This window comes from Cinclus cinclus, chromosome 2 (genome assembly GCF_963662255.1).
Source record: "Cinclus cinclus chromosome 2, bCinCin1.1, whole genome shotgun sequence".
NCBI lineage: Eukaryota > Metazoa > Chordata > Aves > Passeriformes > Cinclidae > Cinclus > Cinclus cinclus.
The window spans coordinates 41,689,072-41,712,563 of record NC_085047.1 but is presented as its reverse complement, the minus strand read 5'-3'; the positions used below and the strand labels follow the sequence as shown (position 1 = coordinate 41,712,563).

At 35.1% G+C, this 23,492-nt stretch overlaps 1 non-coding gene across 1 annotated transcript; it reads left to right on the top strand.

The window, feature by feature from the left end:
- Positions 1–341: 341 nt before the first annotated feature.
- On the top strand, positions 342–414 carry TRNAK-CUU (transfer RNA lysine (anticodon CUU)). Its single transcript has one exon. It is a non-coding gene; the product is annotated as a tRNA-Lys (tRNA).
- The last annotated feature ends 23,078 nt before the right edge of the window (positions 415–23,492 follow it).

Below are 23,492 nucleotides of genomic sequence, written 5' to 3'. Positions count from 1 at the left end.
TCTTCATAAGACTTTCATCTCTGCATAAATCAGTGTTTAAACACCTTTTCAGATTTACCCCTAAGTAGCCCACCCGAACTTTAAGGATCCTTTGATGTTTGATTGAAGTCCTGGCTATGTTCAAGGAGCTAAACTTATCTTCCATTTTCTGCAATTTATGTGAATGTCTATTGCTGTAATGCACATTTACAGTTTTGTGTTGCACTGAAGACGGTTTGTTCTGTTTCCCCTCTTGGTTTGTTGCGTGGTTCTCCCCTTCCCTTCACCCCTCCCTCTTCCCTCTGGCCAGCCCTGAGTGGCTGTGATCTGGGGTTCTTCCGCCCCCTAAATTGGGGGCATCAGCCCGGCTAGTTTAGTCAGGAGAGTATGAGACTCTTAATCTCAGGGTCCTGGGTTCGAGCCCCACGTTGGGCTCCAACTGCCAGATTTTCCCTGGTCTGTCTGACCTGCCTTGGCTATCTTGGGGTCAGAGAGAGAGGGGATTTTTTATCCAACATGGACAAAGGCAAAAGATTAGAGGAGGCTCTCCTTCCTGGGATGATCCAAATTTATTGTCCTGAAGAGTTCTGGGGAGAAGAGACAGAGAGCATGGCAAACACGGGGTATTTTCAACCCCATCTCAGGGGCAGAGGAACACCAGATCACAGCCACTCAGGGCTGGCCAGGGGGAAAGGGAGGGGTTAAGGGAAGGGGAGAACCACGATACAAACCGAGAGGGGAAACGCAACAAACCATCCTCAGTGCAACACAAAACCATAAATGTGCATTACAACAGTCTATGTCAAGGTGATACCAACAATGGAATGATTTGAAGTGGCATTCTCTAGGAATGCGGTCTTCCTTACTCCCACTCAAAACTCCTTTTCTGATTTTCAACAGTCCCAAAATAGTTGAACACACAAAAAATACTTGCCTCTTAATAAAGATACATGACAATCAGATCCATAATCCTTGGCTAATCTCTCTTGAACTCTTCTTGAAATGCTTCAAACTCAAGTTGCTATTGTGGGGCAGAACATATTTCTCTACATCCTGGTTCTAAACTCAGCCAGAATTAAACAGTGTAGGTTACAACACTGAGTTGTGAATAGTTTCAGCTTCAGCATGAATTATCTCTACCCAAATTTTGCCTAACAATGTCAGAATAAAAAAGAAAGAAAACAAAAATGTTCCAAGAAGGAATAGGGATGACATATTTTCTCAATTTAACCTCCATATATTTATTTTCAGCCATGGAAACTGCAAGAATGACTGAAATATTGAAACATCAATATCCTATTAATTTGTTAAAAAAACTCACAAATGAACAAAAAAACAACCAAACAAACAAAAAGAAAACAAAAACCAACCAAACCAAACCAACCAACCAACCAACCAACCAACCAACCAACCAACCAAACAAACAAAAAAATCCAAGTTCGCCCTCGTTCTTTTAAAATTGTTCCCAGAAGAAATATTTTAAGTATTTCACTTTTTAATGTATAGAATTAACATATATGATAAACGGTCAGTGCCAGCACCTGGGAACTGTGTTACTTAGTCTGGTCTCCAGGGTCCCCATAATCATACATACCAGCCCTGGAGATATAGCCTTGAAGCCAAGAAATTCTTCAAAAAACCATGCCTGAATAAAATTAGTGTTTTAAACCACATGACTTAAACATTTGAGCAATTAAAGAGAATTAAAATAATGTTTGAGGAAAACACTGTTTCACAAGTGTACAACACTAAACACAGTGCTCTTAAAGACTCTTTTTTCCTTTAAGAAAGACTTACATCCAGTGATTTCCTGGCTGGGGTAACTGTACTTCCCTATAATTACTTCATTGCCATTGGTGCATTGACAGTCACTTCGGCATTAGCCAGGTTTATAAATGGACTGTATGATCCAATTATTTTATATTGCTAAGAAACATCATAATTTCAAGAATGAACATTTTTTATTGATTTTGTAGCTTAAAAACTCCATTAGTATTTAAGAAATACCTGAAGAAAAAAAAATAAAGAAATGGTCAGAACATTTTTAGCTTATTGGACTGAGCAGGTAATTTGTGAACACAGTAATTTAAGTAGGCTTACATAGGAAAAGCTTAACTTTTGGAAAAAGTTCCATTGAATACTCTCTTAAGGCTCTGAAAATCATATGTCAAAAGATGCTGCTGAAGTTGTTTCTATTTGAGAGGAAGCCGTGGAAGAAATAGAAGGAGAGTCAGATCACCTTCCAAGCTGCCTGACAGTCCTGTCCAAGAGCAAATTCAGAAAATAAAATTCACCCCCTTTGGCAGCAGAGGCTGAATTCTCCATAAAGAAAGGTTTTCTGTGAAAAAAAGTTCTGTTAAGTGACACACCAGTGATGACAGAAGAAGGATACACCCACTCAGCAAGCTGCATGTAAGCCTTTTACATTTCAGATTCTATTTCAGAGGAGGATGACACAAGAATGTTACAATTTTTTGAGCAGGATCTTTGTATTGTCTTGCATAGTACTCAGCAGTGTGCAGAGTAGGAACATTGTCACTACTTTGCAAATTTGATTTCTGAAGACTCTCCTGTGACTCTTCACAGTCCTTTACACCTATGAAGTCATGCACAATGACACTGCACTGAGTTCTGCTCTTTCATAATCTTATAAGTGGATTATTATTTCTGAATTGAAGACCTGAGTACATGTTAAGCTGTAAAGGCAATATGTAGACAAATGCAGTCTGGCAAAAGAAAACCCATAATAAACCAACAGGAATCAGGAAAGAAAATATTTACACCTAATGAACAGGGAGTTTTTACCTGTACATTTTGAAGTAAATTTTCTAAAATTTTTTTTCTGCATCAAGTTTAATTTTCATGTTGGTTGCCAAAATAGCAGAGAATAATGTCTAGAGAAAAAAAAGGAAGCAGATTTCCAATTACAACTGACGTAATATTAAAAGAAAATCCCAGGAGGGAGTCATGGAAGGCATTCTAGAAGCAAAATTATCTATTGAGCAATTCTGTACAGACTGCTTAGGAATAAAAATTTCATTAAAATAATTGTGATGTCAGCAACTTGAAAGATTTAGACCAATTTAATTTAGTTCCTAGAAGCTAAATGAAAAGTTCACTTTTCTTAGTTTATGAAGAAATATTTTCCATAGAAGATATAAACTAAAGAGATTGATAAACAAAAGTAATCATGATGCACAATTTTAAATCAGCAGTTTTAAAAAATTATCCATGGCAAAGTAGGGTCTGCTGATGTCCTGCTTCAAGCCTTGAAGTACTAGAAATTCAAGGGCCATGGAACAAAGTTGATTCTGTGTCAAGGAAAAGTAAAAGTTTCAAGCAAGTAACTACCAATCTATCAACCACACGTCAATCTTTTGAAAAATAACAAGTAGGACTCAAGTACTAAAAGAAGATGAGACCATGTTAGCTGGCATGAATTATACAAAAGTGCTGATAGTGTACTTAATAATTAAAGGAAGGAAATTGGTCCAAATCAGCGTGGAATTATTGAAAATAGATCTTAACTTAGATATCTTAAAAGGATATTTTTTAATGCATTCATAAGATTAGTTGGTTAAAACAATAATACTGATACAGTATAGTTAAGTTTTAAAAAGGCTACACTATTAAAATTAAATAGCTTTCATTTCTTTTTCAAAATGCACTGTGAACACTGAAATCAATGGAGGAGTGGGTAATTGACAATGTGATTAAGAATAAGGATTGTATATTTCTCTGATGGTTATCTATTTGGGTCCCAGGTACTTAATCATGCCAAATACCTATTTCACATTATCTAAAAAAATTCTAGTTGTAGGAAATAGGATATTTAAATGACACAATAATCAGACCACTAATCCTGGATTACCTGAGGAGTCAGAAGAAAATGCAACACCACCTCACCCCCACAGTTTGCTTTTCAATGTCACTGAAGTCAAAACTGTGTTTCTAAGCACCAAAACCATGGACCATATTTTTGAATGAAATAATCTGAATAACTTCAAAATCTACTGCAAGCTACAAGCCAATGTCACAAATAAGAATAATAATAAAAACCTCTATTTTTTAAAATAATAAATATTGCATGTATATATCAGTTCTTTTACAGAACTCCTACTCAGATATTGTGTTTATAATTCATAGAAGTTGTCAGGGGCTTAAGGCAGTTTGGAGAAACATTCTTATCGATTTAAAAGTGTGGAAATTACAGCTTCCAGTGAAAAATTGAAGTCTTTATACTTAAGGAAGCATTAAAGTTTGCCTGGACAGGAGTAAACTACATGTAGAATACAGAATAGCCAAGGGAGCATCTTATATAGTAAGAGCATGATGTCACAAAAACATAACTAATAAATTTTTAGGCTGAAATAAGTGCATATTTAATACGCTAACAGATTAGGCACAGGATCAACTTCATGGCAATCTTTTACAGTATCTATGTCAACAAACTTGTTTTAAAACTTGATTTATTTGTCCTTTAATATTTGCTTTATTTACAGACATGTTGTAATATCTATTGCCCAATATAGAGAGAACAAGTCAAGTAATCAAAATGGTTTCTTTGGTGTTGCTTAAGAGTGCTAGATCACTCTATTATTTAAGTACCATTTTTATTGATAATTTCTCTGAAATGGTGAAAGGTGCACATAAAATCACAGGCATCCCTGATTATATTCTACAGTATGGAATACTAATATTCTGGGGGCTAAACAGAACCACTTATTTGCAAGCAACATTCATTCTGCCTTCAGTTCAGTAAATTCTTATCAGAATTTCATCTGTTCTTATCATTCATTTCACTGAGAGAAAGAAAAAGCCTTATCAATTCTGCCTACCTGTAATAAATTCTGTTAAGTCCACAACTGACTGCCTTTAGGTTTTGTTATAGCTGCTGATCCATAGGCATCAGGAAGAAATGCAAGTTTAAGGAATTGCAATCTCTTAAGAGCCCTTTATCACTTTTTCCCTTTTTAAAAATTTCCAAGTTCAAAAAAAGTGCGTACTATACACATGCTGGAATGCAATCTGCATTTTTTTTTTAGCAGTATGGATGCTTGAGAATAGATTATTGACAGAATACCAAGATCCAAGAAATTATTTTTTTAGCAACATATTGTATATGGCAAATACATTCCAGTCATTCAATGTACAGGCAGCACTAAACTTTGTCTGCAGTTCTGCTGTGCCAGGAATAGTTACTTCAATCAGACATATATTTCAGGAACTGATCAATTATATATGTTTGTCATCTCCAAAGTTGCTAACATGGAAACAAAACCCTGCAGGCTCCTATTTGGAGTGTATGAATTGCCAGAGTTTCTTAAAAGAAACATTACATTGTCAGTTACACTAAGAAATTATTGTTAAAATTGTATGGAGCAGTTCAAGATCATTTTTGAATATCTCTTAAGAGAAAGCTACAGGAACCTTCACATCAGGCTGCAACTTCTTGACCTGATTTCTACTTTCATAATCCTTTAAGGGCCAGCATGTCTTGCTAATATCCCCTGAGCCACGATCATCAAATTTCTTTCTATCCATTCTTATTTGCATTGCAGGATCATCTCTGGAAATCTGTATTTTCAATTTCACAAAATAGGTACAATTATTCATGATGCTGTAAAGTCATTACTTTACATTGAACCATATTTATATCACATTTTCATTTAGTCAATGGGGATCATTGGCCTGGTGACATGAGTGCACATAATTCTGTGGGAAGAAAAAAGAAACATCATGTTAATGAAATGTGGTGGAATATAGCTTTTCAAGGCCTCATGTCAGACAAGATAAGATGAGATAATTCGAGGCCAGTAATAGTGTTTTGGAATTCCAGATGTAGGTATTTTAGACTGGGAAGAAAAAACATTCATTCCAATCACCTTGGAAAATTCTGAGGAACATTGAAGTTATGAATTATATGCCTTTTAGAATTTCTTGTACTCAATCTAATTATTATTAAATACAAATCTGTTTAAAATCTGAATGCCTTTTATATGTTTGTATGTTTTTTGGACTAAACCCTGAAGTTCTAATTCCCAAATTATTAATTCTGCCTTCTTTTTCCCCTTAAAACCAGAATAATTCTGGACAAAAAAAAAATCGGGAAAAAGTATGATTATTTTATTATTTCACTTGGGAAAAAATAATATATTAACTTCAAATTAAATTTTTCATTTAAACTAAATGTTACCAAGTACTAAGGAGTACCAAGATGGTTGGGTAAAGTAGCCTTGTTTTGTTCTATCTCTGGAACATGCACATGGAAAAAATATTTTGCCCTAACTAGAGGTTAGCTTCCATGTAAGAGTATCAAAATGAAACCTATAAGGAATCTAAAGACTAATGATTTTTCCTGGCTATTAATTAAGCCAAATTGCAAATGTTTTCCCTGGTATTTTTTGAATCAGACAAAAAGAACAGATTTTGAATTCATACAAGCACAGGTGAATCTGTATTTGCTTCAATACACTCCGTTCCTCTATTAATGATCAGAGAATACAGAAAATGATCCTTCCCAGTACTTCTTTGGCAATGTATCCAGGTCTCTTCAAAGTTATGTAATTTCCAAATGGTCAAGACAACACTGTCTTAGCACCAATGTTGCTTATTCTGTAACACATTAAAAATGTAAGTGTAGTTCATTATCAACGCCAATTTGGTTTATACAAAAGATTTGATTTCTATTTCCTTATAGCAGCAATGGTAGTCCAAGGTGATCAATACAGGGCTCTTTGGCTCTGCAGGAAATGAGCCTACATGAATTGGTTCTCCAAAATGCACAGAATATCTCTTCCAGAACAATCCTTTATGACTGAGGTGGTGATCAATTTCTAGACTATCTCAGACCAATCCTAATTAAACATCTGTGCAGACCCTCTCTCTGTATTTATGTTTTCATAAAAAGAAAAAAAAAAGTAATGATTTCACATCATGTCTCTGAAGTATAACTGGTTTTTTTGTTTATTTTATATCGTAGAATAACCCTCACCTTCACCATCTCTTCCACTTTTGTTGATTGAATTCTCCTAACCCCAGGTGGTACATGAATGATGAGATAAATTAAATTTGACATCTCTATTGACTGAGTCATTGAAAGACAAAAAAGCAAATCCTACTGTTTTCCAAAATGTTTTTTTTATGATTTTTTTTCTAATGAATAATTTTTTTTCAGAAGAAACTATTTCCTCTTGTAAGAATTGGAATTACAGTATAGATAGCTCATGCACCACTTCCTATTAAAATGCTTGATTGCATTGAATAAACACCCCTTTGCTGCACTTGCTCAGAGTGATCATTCTCTCTACATTTTAAAATTTGTGATGCTGTTATGCTTTTGGGGTTTCTTTAAGTTTACCTCAAGTAATTTAGGAATTATTGTTGAAATTAAAGAAAGGCTTGTTCTGCTTGTGCTGAAGCTCAAACTACTGCAGTCATAAAAATAAGAGGTATTAAAACATTTATCTCATATACCTTAGACTTCATTTTTACCAAGTGTGATGTCCAGATATCATATGTACTTCACGCTCATTCTCCTGAAAGCATCTATAAACTCTGCCTTTTATAAAACTCCTTTTAAGTTCACACATGGTCAGATGTCTTAGGTATTATCAGGCAAATACTATGGGGAGTCAGCATGCTTCACTTAGCACAGCCTATACTCACTACTCTTATTGAATATTGTCTTTGTGGAGAAAGCAAGATATTTTTTCTCCAAATGCTTCTTCCAGGCTAAAGTACCATCAAGGAATTTTGCATTAAATTAATAAGGAAGACCTCTGTATTTTCCTATAATCAGTAAGAAAGGAAAGAACAATCTTCTGAAATATGGAAAGAACAAAAAAGACAGAAGAAACCCTCACTCCAGAGGATAAATCAAAGCAGCAAATATGAACAACAGAAAGAAGAAAAATAAAATGTGTTGTTCAACCTGTCAAAATCTCCTGGAAAGCAGAGTGAATTAGAAGGTTTTCCTAGGAGGAGGCAGCAAACAATTGACTGCTTTTTAGTGTCTATCACTTACCTGAATTTCTTGCTTAAGTATTTTTGAAAATCCCACTCAGAAAATGACCACAAAATTAACAGATAACAGGAAATTGCTGTCAAAAAATAAAAGAAAGATCTCCAAATAATAACAGCACCCTCCACACTACTTCAGACCCTGCCATAACTAGTCAAACAAAAATACATCACAATTATGGTAGGATGCAAAGGGGAAAAAAAAAAAAAAAGGATAGAATGTACCAGACAAGACAATATGCAACCTTAAATCACCCTGGCATATGTAACTGTCCAGAGATAGTTTTTACTTACATGATCACATAGTATTTCCCACAAGATCCCTACCTCATTTACGTACTGTGTACTGAAAAAAAAAACAGATTTATGTGTTTCAGATGGATAAAGTTCAACTTGCAATGCTCCAAAATGTTGATAGTCAAAAATGAAGTCAGTGGGAGCTTTGCTTTGAATTAAAGTGCTGGGAAAGTGTAAAGAAAACTGGAAAAAAAAAAAAGTCATCTTAGCTTCTTACATAAGACGTAAAAACTGGTCAGCACTTTTGTACAAGCTGCCTAATATGGGTGACCAAGTTCCTTAGTAAAGTGAGGATAATACAACATAATCTTAAAAAAACATTGTAATAATTTGCTGACAGCCTTGAAGAGGGAAAATACAGCTGAATGAAGACTCCAGAATCAAACTCTTATGAAAACTAATAATTACTTGCTGAAGATTTGCTTGCTATAGAACAGAGAGGACTAGATAGGACAGGTATAGAACAGGTATCTCAAGATAAGGCTCCACAGATTATAATATTTATAAAAATAAATAAAAGAAATAATAATAATAATTTAAACAAACACATAAGCCACAAAATGTTTAATGGATCTGGTTCAGCATCACATAGAAAGGACTGCAGGCAACCATTCTGAACAGAGATGTAATAAATTTTATTTCCTGCTTTCTGTTTATGATACATAGTTACCATGCTTTTAGTGTTAAGCATATGTCCCTCACAGCAGGGATTTTTCTCCATAGATAAAATATTGACTGTTCAAGTACTTGACAAAAATTTAATAGAAACATAGAGTTGTAGAATTGTTTGTGCAGGAAGGGACTTTGAAAGATCATGTAGTCCAATGCTCCTGTCATGGACAGGGACACCTTCCACTTCCCATACTGGGGCTGGTATTGCTCCATATCTGTATTAATAACACAGACCTTGGACTGGGTGCACCCTCAGCAGGTTTTCAAGTGGCACAAAGCTGAGTGTTGCAGTTGACAAGTTTCAGGGAAGGGGTGGCATCCCGAGAGGCCTTGGCAGGCTTGAGAAGTGGATCCATGTGAACTCCATGGAGTTCAACAATGTTATATGTGAGGTCCTGCACTTGATCGGGGCAGTCCACAGGATCGCCCACAGATCGGGTGATGAATGAATTGATGGCAGGTCTTTGGAGAGGAACTTGGGGATACTGGTGGGTATAAAATTGGACATGAGCCAACAGTGTGTGCTTGCAGCCCAGAATGCCCATTCATTTGAATGAAGCATGATCAGCAGGTCAAGGAAGAAGATTCTCCATTCCCCACCTTTAGATTCAGGAACTCAGGAGAGTGGGGAAGAACAATTGCTGAGAAAAAAAATTTAGAAAAAGTGAAGCACCTCAGTCTTCTCCATATCACTTGTCACCAGATACCCTGTCTCATTTGTTGAGGAGGTAGAATTTTTCTTTTCCTTTTCCTTTTCTGACAGATGTAACTGCAGATTGTCTTCTTGCTATTCCTCACTTCTCTTATTTCCAGCTCTGCCATAGCTTCCCTGATCACATCCCTACACTTTAAGGCAGTTTTGCTATGTTCTTCCTATCATGAACATCCCTGCTTCCGTGCCATAAACATTTCCATCCTGTATTTCAATTGGACCCAGAGGTTCTTTCTCTGCCATGCTGGTCTCCTGCTTCATCATCGTTGTAGTCTGAGCTGAATCAGTCTTGTGGAGTGTTGTTTACCAGTGTAGCACTATCTATAACAGACATTACTTTTTGCCTTTGGGACTACATCTGAAAGTTTTAACTTGGAAATTAAAAAAATCAATGTACCAAATTTTTCTGTCAGTACCTAGAAGTAGCTCAGATACAGAAACAAAAGCATTAAAGTACAATCCTTCTATTTCTCATCTTGCACAAGCACAGTCATTCATTGACACTAATATGAAATTCAAATATCTGTGTTTTGTTCCTGGGGAAATGAGAATTGTTTTCAACTTACATGTGCTCTAAATACAAAATAAATCATCTAATTTTACAGCAAAGCCAGCAAGAATTCTAGGGGTGTTAAAGACTTTTTTTCAGCTCCATTTTTGCAGAGGATTTCTATGCAAATGCATGCAAAGAGAAATCTTCTCTAGTTTTGTTTAGAATAGGCAATAGAACAGTCATCAGACTGATTTGAAAATATAAACCACAGCATAATTTTTTTTCCTGGTACATGTATTGCAAGGGCTGCAGGGTGTCTATTCTATTAGCCCTAGCATACGTTTATTTATCTTTGTCTATACATTGGAAGGGTGACACAAACTTCAAATATGCTAAAGATTTCCTTACACTCCTGAACATTAACATCCATTGTTCAACTTCTTCTCAAATTAATTTTAACAATTTGATGGTTTAAGATAGATGAAAAAAATGGCAAAAGGTGCCTCCACTCCTCAGACAGTTTGGGCCCAAAAAGGAGGAATAAGAATTGCCATGATCCTAAAGAAGCCTATTTGACTTTTAGCACTTCCAGAAGCATCTAAAAATGCAGCAGAGAAAGGGAGGATGAGTTAGTGATGATGAATTCTATAAAGATTTTGGCAAGCATTATAATGCAGAAGGCAGGTGAAAGTACAGAGCAGGTATCTTTCTTCATCTGGCAACAGAGACAGAAAGGCTCCATGCTACGGAGTGGCCTCCCCTTGATTTTCTCCCACCATCTGTTAACGTGAGCAGAATGGTGATAACAGCTGATCAACAACCCCCCTGCAGCTTCTGGGCTCATATTGCTTACACAGCCAAAATCAGTTCAAATAATTTTTCAAACAATGCCAATAAATTTCATTTGCACACATATTCAACTCAGTCTTGCCCTCTAAACAGTCCTAAATATTTGTAAGAAGCCCTTGACTTAATCTGCCCAGAGTGTTTTATTTTTACTTTTTTATTTATTTTTAAGTCAATGTGAGTGAATTTTTAAAATCAATTTGGGTAATTCTCAATAAAAAGAGAAATTATATTAATTGCACAGAGGTTATACCTTGAACTGGAATTTGTTTCCATATTTTTAGGATTTGTAAAGAACTGAGGTAGAGAGGACAAGACTAATATAAGTATCTATTGTCTGTGCATTCATCTAATTGCAGATTTTAAGTAAATATCAGGACAAATAAGCTACAACTCTGAAAGGTCAAGTTTTAAACTGTATGTTATATAATTTTCAGCACATGTATTTGCTAAGAAGAGTGAAAGTGTTTTCTAAGCTTTGGGAAACCAATCAAGCTGTCTTGCAAATCTGCAGGACTTGATATAGATTTAAGGAATTCATAATCTATCAAAGTTAAGCTTATTTTCCTACATGTCATAATTTCAGATCATGCCACACTGGAAGATGTATATTTCTCTGGAAGCATCATACACCATTCTGCAGTGTTTCTATAGTTCTTCAAAGATCATAGTTAACTGGAATAATGCAAAAAAAAAAATTTCGATACTGCTTTTAATGTAAGCACTATAAATCAATTTACAGGGTGAAATATTAAACATTATAAATTCAGATCACATCTGATACCACTTTCACTGACTGACCAGGCAGGTCAGGCTATTTAAAAGAACAGGATAACATAAGTCACTTATCTTCCTAAATTGTTACATATCATGGGATTAAATCCTCAGAGCACATTTCTGAACTTGATGTTTTAGTTTTGTCAAGTAAATTTTAAAATGCTCTCAGCATAAGGCCTTAAAAACTTTAATAACTTTGGTTTTTTAATTTTTTTTTCAAGTATTGAATATTTTACCTCCTAAGGAATGGTTTCTGTCAATATCACAATATGATAGCTTTCAAACATTTGTTATCTGCAAATGCAGAACATCTGTTATATTGTCACTTAGCAACAACACTATGCAATAATTTTGGCCTATTTGCTCCCCCCTTCATTATTATGCAAAATATGTGCAGGACAAGAAATGCTTGGAGAAAAATTGTTCCTGCACTGAGATGTTTTGACACAAAAATCTTTTCTTATCAAAGATGAAAAGCACCTTGTCATTCATTTCTAATTAGAGCTTCCATTCTGTCAGTACAGAAAGACACCAAGTCCCTGTGGTGATGTCATACATCAACATTTACAAAAGTACATTGGACTTTGTCTTCCCTCAGTCTTTGCCAAAAGCAGTCAGTGTCAGCACTGATATACACTGATAAAGGGAATGTAAAATTATGAACATTAATTGTGTTTAAAGTCAAGGAAACTGCATTATGCTTTCTGATATTATTACCTGCTGAATCATCTAAAACAATGGAGAAAACATCATTGCATATGCCTATTCTGAGATGCTAAGACATTAAACTGAAATGACAACAGAGATTTCATACTGGAAGAATTAATTTGAATAGATGTAAACTTATTAAAGATTAAAATGAACTATTTAGTGTTTCTGCAATTAGTGTTAACATCCAGGCAAAAACTACCAGTGGGGAAATACCAGAATGGAAGTTGCAACCATGTGAGAATGTAAAGCCTCAGAGAAATTCTAATTCTGGCCAAAACAACATTAGAGATTCTAATTCAGATGTATGATGAAGCCCACATTAGCATAAATCAGAAAAAGAGCTAAATAAAATCCCCCTGATTGGTTTTACTTTACATAAAGTATCATTAATTTTCTGAAGGTAATAGAAAATACTTGTATGATTCTAAACTAGAGGTTTATTTTACATCTTATTAGGAATTATTTACAGCTATCAAGTCAGCTACGACAACAAGAACTTTTTTACTCTTGACATAATTGTCCAATAAGCATTCTTGGTAATTTCAAGACCTTGTAATTAATAAATCCAGCTATGAAATTATTGTAGGATCTCCAAGTTATTGATGAACTAAGCACCAATGAGAAATGTTTAAGTGATGTATGGTCTAAAATATTTTCATAGAATCATAGAATACCTCTTGGCACTGACCTCAAGGATCATCTAGTCCAACCTTGGAAAAAATCACGGTCTAGACAAGATGCTCTGGCACTCTGTCCATCTGAATATTAAAATTATCCAGTGCTGGGGGATCCATCACTTTCCTAGGAGCTGTTCTTATTTTTAAAAAATGTTCTTCTTGTGTCCAATTGGAAACTCCCCAGGAGATGGTCATCTTTAGAGAGTTTTCTGAAGGATGGCATGAGATATAAACACTTTATTCTAGTGTATGCACATGTGTACAGAATAATTTGCTTTCAAAAATCAAAAGCATCAGTATTTTTATTTTTAAGTTTGGGTTTTTTTTTTTAATAAAAAAGGGCCAAAGGGAATTTTTCACCAAAGGAATAATATTAAAGTTTCTATACTGATTCTAGCATTTGGGTTTTGTTTTTTTTCAATTGCATCTAAACTCAAGGTTAATAATAATTTCTAATAGATTGTAGAGCTTTATGTTGTTGTTTTGTTGTTTTGTTTTGCTTTTCACTGAACAGTACAATTTCCTGTACATCACACAAATTAAGATATACTTTTGCTGAAAAATCTATGGCAATAACAGAATCCCTGAAGGACTTGAACTTAGTCTCAATGATCCTTATAAGTCCCTTCCCTTGGGAAAGCCTGTTCCAACGGCTATGAAAGCATAACTCTGAAAGAAAAATAAAAAGTGGGGAGAAAATCAAATGCCTATTGAAGAATTACATTTTTTACACCTGTGATTCCAATCTCTATTGCAATATTCTTACTCCAACAAGAAAATCAAACTAAAATGCGCAAAAAATTATGAATCTTACATGGATTATGATCTCTTTGGAAATGGCACTGAGCAGGACCCATTTTATTATGCAGAAATACATGGCTTTTTAAAAATTAAAATATATACATAAATATTCTGAAATATTTAGAATAATCTCACTTATCAGATGGATATAAGACTCACTGTATATGTAGTATACATATATATGTATACATGTGTGTATGTATATATATATATAAGTGCCATGGAACAAGAGCTTGGTTAATACTGCCAACTTGTATGTTGGGGAAAACACCATGTAATCCAAGGGTTGTGTTTTGCTTGGGTTTTTAAAAATTAGTATTCTGCAGTTTTATTACATTCCTTCCACTGACCATTCCTTAGGCAAAGCAAGATATTCTGCATTGTAGATGAGTGTCCTTGCTGAACAGTCACCTGTAGAGTGGTTGAGCAGATCAGCACTCCCGCTCAGTTTATTGTCAGTTGGCAACTGTTTGAGGGGGCACTCAACCCTCTTGTCCAGGTCATCAATAAAGATATTAAACACAACTGGCAAAAATACAGTGTGGAACCCCGCTGTTAACCTGCTGCCAACTGGGTGTAACACCACTCATCATCATTCTCCTGGCCCAGACATCCTGCCAGCTTTGAACCTAGTAAAGAGTGGACTTGTCCAAGCCATGGCCAGCCAGCTTTGCCAGGAGAACACTGTGGGAGACAGCATCAAAGGCTTTAATGATGTCCAGGGAGACAACTCCCACAGCCTAGTGCACAGAGCCATCCCACTGCCTCTCCTTCCTCATCTGTCCTGTCTGAAGAGCTTGTAGCCATCCATAGCAGCACTCCAGGCACAGGAGTCATTCCACCATGTTTTTGTGAATATGTCATTCCTGCTGCACAACGGCTTCCAGCTCCTGTTCTTTATTACCCATGCTGTGCGTAGATGAACTTCTGCTTGACTATTGATTTCTCTTCCAACACTAGCATATTGCTCATGGCTCATTTCTAACCAACCTGATCTTATTCCCTTTCGCCTTCAAACCTAGTTTAAAGCCCTCTCAATCACCCCTGCAAACTCATGGTCTAGAGTCCTTTTCTCCCTTTTAGATAGGTAAATCCTATTAATTTCCAGCCAACCTGGTGCTGTGTAAACATCTCCATGATCCAAAAACCAAAATTCCACCAAAGGACCTGACTTTAAGCCATGTGTTAATCAAGTGGGTTCTCCTTCTTGAAGTTCTTCCTGTTGAAGTGATTTAAGAAAACACCACCTTTGCTCCTGTCTCTTCAACCAGTCATCCCAGTGCCATAAAATTATTTTGATTGCCCTAGGGTTTCTCAACCTCTACACTGCTGAGCTGAAAGACCAGAATTTTGTAATAATCGTACAGCTAAACCAGTCCAGTTGTCTCCTAGTACTAGAAAGAATATTTCAGAAATACTGATTACTCTACCCATATGACATATATCTAAGGCATATATAAAAGGAAACTTATGCTAGCATTCACACAGTCTGTAGCAGTTGTGAACAAGCAGCACTCAGTATCCATGAATGGTGTGAACAACAGTGAAAATAATTTTAGATTAAAAAGATAGTTTTATTATCTCACAACACTGGTTCTGGTTTTTGAGTGTAAATGCATTGCACTGATTTTTCTAATCATTGCAAACAAGCAACTCAACTGAGTTACAAGATATTTCATTTCAAAAAAGAAAACCACAGTTATTACATTATTAAAATCTTAATCTATTTTCCCAATGTTAATTAATTGGAAAGCTATATCATATAGGCTTCTTTCAATTTAAACTTCTAACAAATGCCCCAAAGCCACCAGGTACTAGAACTTCTTAAATAAAAGTATAATGATTTTTTAATCAGTTTTGTTAAAAAGAAGGCTTCCAGAAGAAATGTCTGTTGCATCTCTCACTCAGCTGTGGTGACAAAGGCCAAGACATACAGATAAATTTTATTTCTCACCCAGCATAATCAATAGTGGTCACGAATTCCAGGGTAGACAATCTCTGGTTGCAGGGGTTACAGAGCTTTTCAGCACAGATGGTATTATAGGAAAAAGAAATCTATCAACCAGAACTAATGTAAGACAGTTAATTTCCTTTATAAATTAACACCTGGTAAGTTCTACCTTTTAAGCCCTTCTAAGATGAATTATAAATCAAGGTACATATTATTCTAGGAGGTGAAATACACCTATAGATAACTTTACAAAGAGAAAGAGACTTGAGGAACCATGCCCGGGAACAACCTCTCATGAATTCAGCCATATATTTTGGTTCTTGCACTAAAACAGCAATCAGTGCAACTTAAATGCATGAAACTTATGCAGAGTTTTTACAGTGTTAAAGCTCTGAAACCAGGAACTTTTGTGTGTTACTTAAGAAGAAGACAGGCGCATCTTCAGCAGTTTCTGGCCAAAAGCAAGGCTCATTGATGGTTACTTTAACTAATCCAATCACGGCAAAAAGAAGTAGCTCTTTGTTTAATAGATAAGGCATTCAAATACCCTATGGAAATGTCAAATTTTGCCCCTAATGTTAGGGTCCTAAAGGAGGCACAACTGCATTACCTCAGACCATAACTCTTGTTACTGATCTAAATTTTTCTTTCCTATGGGACAACTTCCAAATTCCACATGGGTTTTGAAGTGTAGAGGAGTGAAGCAGCAGTGGTGTGTTTGTTTAAAATTAGAATGTTAGACAAAAAAAAAAAAAAAAAGCATTATCTAAATAAACCAAGTTAAATTTGCTCCCTAATTCCGCAGAAGTGGAAAGGAGAACCGAAAAGAGCCCTATGAAGAAGGACTTGATGGTGGTGGATGAGAAACCACATCAGGCTACTGCTTCCAAAGCAGTGTGGCCAGCAGGTCAGGGGAGATGGTTCTGACATTCTGCTCTGTTCGGGTGAGACCCACCTGAGGCTCTGTGTCCTTGTCTGGGACCCTGAGCACAGGAAAGATGTGGAGCTGTTATAGTGAGTCCAGAGTAGAGCTGAAGTACATCTCCTGTGAAGATAGGCTCAGGGAGTTGGGGTTGTTCGACCTAATTTCATGTTGTTTTATAAATGTTATTTGGCCATTATTTAATTTGAATTACTATTGTTTTACTCTGATATATCTAAGGGACTATATCACTAGAGTGAGATGAAATGAAGATACTTTTCACAAGTTCAAGCAGACTCCAAATTTCCTAAAGAGAAAAGACTGTTAAAACTAAGTAAAGTTTATAAGAATTTGCTTTTTCAAAAGCTGTCAAATTAAAAGCTCTTACATAACTCTACTAATGTAGAAAAATCTGGACACACATTACTTGCTCTTCAGTGCTCTTAGTGACATTAAACTATTACAATTTTAATTTGCAGTTCAAAACAGAAATAGATTAGATTAAAATAATTAATATTTTATTCATTTTTAAAAGGCACTTTTAGACATAAGGAGGTTGGTATTAGTCACATGCAGTAATATTAAAGTCTGCAGTGTTTTAAAGGTGCTGTAAATCTGTAACTGCAAAATATTTTTTTTAAAAACAGTGTTTCAGAACTTGAAAAATGTGTAAATGTACATAGTGTTTCAATTTAGTGCAACAATTTGGGTTGACTATCTATCTATTGTCTGTTGTTTTGCTTTTTTGTTGGTTTTTTTTTTCTTTTTAATAAATTAAAATCTTCCTTTGAAATCATAAGGATACAAATTTTAAATTGCATGTCGGTAGCTCTATTTCATTTCTTGTTGGGTTCAAATCTACAAAATTCTTGTCGAAAAAGCTATTCACATTTATTAAAAAAGAATGCACTAAACTGAACTCAGGAACTATTATTATTATTATTATTATTATTATTATTATTATTATTATTATTATTACTATTATTACTATTATTAAAAACATTGGCTAAATATTTATTACTGTATTCTTGAGATAAATCCAATTACATTTGCGATGTATGGCCCGTTTCAGTATTTGACAGGAAAAAAATAATGCCAACAAAGAAACAAAAAATAAATAAATGCTTTCTCACATCTCAAAGCACAAATGACATTAAATATCAATTTTGTTCCAGAGTAAATATATTTGATTAGCACAATGACTTAAAGGAAAGATTTGTTTTGCAAGATGTAGTAAATCTGCCATTTATTCACATATTGGTAATCACTCTAGCTGAATTGCACAAAGAACACAGAAATCAGAAGAAAGATAAACAGATGCAAATTGGTTATCTCAAGGTAAATAGACTCCAATGAAATCTCTATCCTATGTAAGCAACATTATCCCCATCACTCTACCTTGATCTTAAACCAGGGAATAGATCACATAGATGCTAAAGACTGTCTTTAATTCAAAACATTTACAGAACAGACTTTCAAACTTCTACCGCGAGACCCTGAGGGACTCTGTAGCACCCAAATCATTAGGCACTTCTTCTTTCTTCTCTACAATGTTGCAGTTACCCCCAAACTCCCTTCAGGCAGGTTCAGAGCCCTCCAAAAATACTGCCTACACCTCCAGCTCACTGACTCTCTAGGGTCTTCTCTCCCTTGCAGGGCAGACACTAAAATCCGGTACAGAGCAGCAGAAGAGGATAACAGGCAAGTGGGATTGCTCTCGGTCGGGGTGCTCACGTGTTCCACTTACCACAGAAAGCAGTAGCTTGGAAAGTGGCAGTGGGAGAGAATGTCAAGAGGATTACCCAGCACAGTCTGAGAGCCTGTTTGTCCAAATTCTGACAGCCCTAGAGAGGAAGATGCCAGCAGCTGCTAGATAAAATTGTAAACAAGGGAATTACCAAGGAGGAGAGCTTGAAAAGAAGGACAAAAAAGACCATGTCAGTTTTAGAATTCCAGAATCGCCCTGCCACCATTGCAATCTCTGTCTAGGGCTGGCTGAGCCTACTCAGCATGGGGGCCAGAGGATGCAGTCAGGGCACTGGTGATACAGACTGCAACAAAGGACCCACACCTCGTGTGTGCATCTATGGCAGCTGTCTCACCAGTGCATGGGCTGATATGGGTGTGGACAAAGCCAGAGCATTCAGAGAGCTGTATCAATGTGCTAAATTCCCACTTCTGGGAATTAGTTATAAAAGGCTGTTCATAAATTTGAAGGGGTTTCTTACAATTTTATATATATATCCAGCACTGTGGTTTAACTTCTGTATTGTGGATATCGATCCTGAATATATGATTCATTGATTGCTGGTTAATTAGAAGTCATTAATAATTCAATAAACCACTCAGAATCAAATTTGGTATAAACCATTATGACCTGAGCAGTTTTTATGTCCAACATTGCTATTGACTTCATGCTCAAAAAATGTGGCTTTGAACAAGCTCTAAACATATAGCAGAGAAGGAATCTTCAGGAGTCGGGAAAGGGAGAACATTTTATAGCCCAATTTTAAACAGAAGCTTTCAACAGTGGGCTGAATTGTGGCAAGAGAATTAAGGTTGTTGAAATCAGAATAATGCAAGTAGAAGTGACAAGTATAACAGTGTACTGATAGATCTATAGTATGTCTGGGTGGTGAGACAGCCTTGACTATATAGGTATAGTAGGTGAAGGCTCGAATGGTTAAACAGGACTTAAATTTCACCAGTTGATTGAGGTATGTCAGTTTGGAGTAATTGCTCCTTGGAGAAAAATCCAAGTGATGACAAAATGTGTTTATAATGAGAACTGTGAAGCTCTGTTTTGCTAAGTATAAAGATGCAATTTCTTCAGTACGTCATATTAAAAGATTTACACAATAATTTAAGTGCATAATACAAACAGCACATACTCTAAATAAAACTATTTCACACTAAACCCAGGTTATATTTATTAAGTTTGACAGAGTTGCAGCACAAAATACTGTTATACATTCTTTGCAATATCCTGTTTCACAAAACATTAACAACATGACTTCTACAGTATGACCCTGTAGTGTTGCCAAATGAAGTTTAATGTGTAATACTTGGCCAATTCATCCCAACTAGGAATTCCAGGTTCCTTTTATTGACAGATACCCTGAGGATGATTTAGATGTTGGTTGAACTGAATTAACTTCTGCTACTTCTTTTTATTCATTAAAAACAGAGACTCAGTGATGAGGCTCCAAGCCAAATGCCTTAGGCATGCAGTGAAGTGTATGGAAGAAGGACTTAGTTTTTGAGATTTTTCTTTTAAAAAATTACTATCTTGGATTGGCTGTTTCACAAATGACAAGATTTATAAGCAAAGTTGAAAATAAATAAATCATGTTCTCTAATTAATGTATTAATTTCTAACCTTTTGCAACTGGATTTAAAAAATGTAAACTCATTTTTTGTGAAAAGTGTATTTTTATACCAAGTAAAATGTATTTGTTATCAATAGCTAAATAGACACTACTGCATATGAATCTGTTAATTCTATTTCTAAGATCTGTACAGTTGCATTTTTTCTAATGCACAAATTCCAGATTCTCATGTAGCTGAACAGTCATTTGTCTGGAAGAGTGAATTTATGTGGGCACTAATTTGTTATGGATAATGAATGCACTATGAAAGAAAAACACATATTTCTTCTATAGATGCCAAATTATTTTTAAATTTAGCAACATGACTGATTACTTATGTATGACAATTACCATATTTTAAAATAGAGTAATTTTATAGTTACATATACTGAGGTCTTAAGAATTATTAATATTTAATTAGTTTTTATCAGGAAAATCTATACAGACAAAAAGAATATATACTTATAGGTTTCATACAAGTACAAAAATATTAAAGATAAACATTTGGGTTTAAAATGAAACAATTCTTCATCCCCACTTGAATTATTAGTCTTTTGCTGTGTTCACAAACAAGCTTCTTGTACAAATTATGATCTACATATGGGAATTTTAATAATGCTGATGACTTGGCATAAACTCAGTAGGATAATGATATATGCTCATTTTTATTTTTACAAGAGAAAAAAATAAAAATAAGAAATAAAACCAATGGTCAAAAATATATTATTCTTCTTGTTTAAATATATCTTTCATAGGAAGAACAAAGGCAGAAGTGGGAGTTCAAGTCTAGTTCCTAACAATATGATATAACTCTCACACAATCCCTTATATTTCCTATATCACATAGATGGTTATTTGGTCAGCAGTTACACTACAATCATCTCTATGCTATGGATTTTACTTTTAAAAGAAGAGTGGACAACATTGGCCCCTTGGAGTTGTTCAGCTATAATATGTGTCTTATTTTGTTGTTGTTTTGTGAGTATATATATATATATATATATATATATATGCACACATATGAAATTTTGAGATATCAACATATTTGTAAAACTTATAGTTATCTTTTGTGCTCTGGTCCCCATATCATTCTAGTGAGTCAAAAAGTTGAAATGTGTAGCATGACTTCTATTTGCTCAATGGTTTGGGAGATTATTTGACTGGCATGACTGTGTATATTTTTTCAGTTTATTTTCACACTTTATAGTGAGTCACTTGTTTCCTGGTTAACAGGATGTTCTCAGTCATTCTGTGAGCTCTCTTGCATTTGTCTACAGATGATGAATGTCCATTTATCAACAGAAATATTGCTTTAATTAGATCATTTGCTGAGGGTTTTCTGCCACCCTTCCTTTCCTACTCCACTCCCAGATCCTAAAATGGATTTTAGCTATGAAGGGAAAATTCTGATTGCAGTGGTAATTTTTAAGTGATGAATGAGCTGTCATGGAGGGCAAGAAGGCTTAACTACAAGAAGGAGTTAATTTGTCTGAAAGTAGGAATGCTGGAGAGAGAAGGCTACTTTGCAAAGGAGTGAAGCATTTCTGAGTGCTGAGATAAGGAACAGCTGCAGCTAATTTATCCTGCAGCCATCCTGGGATGAGAGCACTTAGGAGCCGTGTTTCACAGCAGATATGGACAGGAGGATGGACCAAGGATGGTCTGGAGTGCCCTGTACCACTGTTCTTGGAACTGGTTCTGGTGCAAAGGTATGTAAGGATTCTGCTTGTGATGTACCTTTGCAGACTCCATGTAGAGTTGCATGTTGTAGTAGGACTCAGCACATTGCATTGTTTGTTACTTTTTTTTTAATATATATATATATATGAGCACAAATGTGTTTAATTTGCCTCAAGGCATACCATGAATATTCCCCAAGGGCTAGCAAACTGATTAGCCACTCTAGAGTTGTAAAGAGTTGTCAGCGAGCTTACTCATTTGTTGTGTTTGGTTTTTTGGTTTGTTTGGGTTTGGGTTTGGTTTGGTTGGTGTTTTTTGTAGTATATTTTCTAAAAAAATGCAAGAAGGGATATTCTGTGCCTTCTATTTCCATAGTATCGCACATTTTCTGGCTTTTCTTTAGTCCATATCTCTACTCAGTTCAAATTAACTTTGAAGTATTTTTTGCATTTTTTACTGAAAGTTAGTGTGCTCATTCTAAATTCCCTGTTGTAGCAATAGACATTTTGTCTTTGAAAAGAATACGCATATAGAATTTTTATAGTTTTCTACTTCTCAAACAGATTGTATGCTGTTCAAACTTCTAAAAATGTTATGGACATATGCAACCCTTGGCACTACCGAAAACTTTCCTATTAACTACAGTGGAATTTGAACTACGTTTTCAGTTGGTGGTTTTATTGACTTTCTACCTTCAAGGTCTTTTATGACATGAAATCTAGTAATCCAGATTTGCAGCTAAATTGCCTGTTGTTCCACCTTCCTTCTACTCTAACAATTTGGACCAAAGATTCTGCTTCTACAATTAGCCTGTAAAATATTTAAGATTCTTTATAAGTATTTTTATTAGATGGTTCATTGAAATGGGAGAGTTAGATCAGTTGATTTATCAACAGAAAGAGAAGCAAAGAAATTAAAAGACTGTGGTTTGTAGCTACACTATAATGAGCCAAGCACACTGCTACGTTACTACATTACTTAAAATCTCATGAGTTCCTTCTCAGCAGTAGCTATGTGTTTCCTGCAAGCAGTATTACTCATGGGACACAGAAGACAGACTTTCAAACAACTGCATATGCTGGCTGGGACTTGAACCCAGCTGGAAATGTTTCTGAGTCCCTAAATTACAGGGTTCCATATTTTCTGCACAGGGATTATTGTCCTCATCAAAGAGAGTTCCTTTCCCACATTTCCTCAGAGTTATCTGATTTTCATTAGAGTTTGATTTACAGAGTAAAAGAGATTTTTGAATGAACTAAAATCCATCTCATTTTTATCACTTGTTACATTTATCTTAATAAATACTATGAATTAGTTTTCATCAAGTCTGTGAAATAAAAAAATTCCTGCATATAGTAAAAATAGCAATGTTCAGAGGGAGCCAAACTGAATCAAATAAATATCAATGAAGTTTCTCTACCCCATATATCAACTTACTTTTCAATTTTGAACTCAAGAAGACAATGAGGTAATTTTATTTTTACTAATCTTCAGATAATAGGAGAAAGCTCTGCTGGAAAATTTGCTTAACAAAAATATTTAAATAAGATCTACAGATCCGTATATCTTGGAAACTGTACACAT